General features: G+C 49.4%; 1 protein-coding gene across 1 annotated transcript in view; it reads right to left on the minus strand.

Annotated features, from left to right (window-relative positions):
- The window catches only part of HSDL2 (hydroxysteroid dehydrogenase like 2), a gene marked incomplete at its 5' end in the record, with an annotated part of 12,160 nt that overhangs the window by 3,421 nt on the left and 8,403 nt on the right, over positions 1–336 (minus strand). The gene's annotated exons all lie outside the window — the stretch shown is intronic.

A 336-nucleotide genomic window follows, 5' to 3' on the forward strand; every position in this document is an offset into this window, starting at 1 on the left:
CCTTTTTTTAAATGGGGGAAAAAGGAAGCCCCAGGGAACTACAAGCCAGTCAGTCTCACCATGGTGGCCAGCAAGATCATAGAATCATAGAATAGTTAGGGTTGGAAAGGACCTTAAGATCATCTAGTTCCAACTCCCCTGCCATGAGCAGGGACAAGAGATCCTCCTGGAAACCATGCTTAAAGCACATGGACAATAATGGGGTGATTGATGACAGTCAACATGACTTTTTGTCATGGTTTAAGCCGAGCTGGTAACTCAGAACCACACAGCCGCTTGCTCACTCCCCTACCTTCTTCCTCCCCCCGCTCCTGCAGGGATGGGGAGGGGAATCAG

Source organism: Nestor notabilis, unplaced genomic scaffold (genome assembly GCF_000696875.1).
Source record: "Nestor notabilis isolate BGI_N333 unplaced genomic scaffold, ASM69687v1 scaffold8600, whole genome shotgun sequence".
NCBI classification, from domain to species: Eukaryota; Metazoa; Chordata; class Aves; order Psittaciformes; family Psittacidae; genus Nestor; species Nestor notabilis.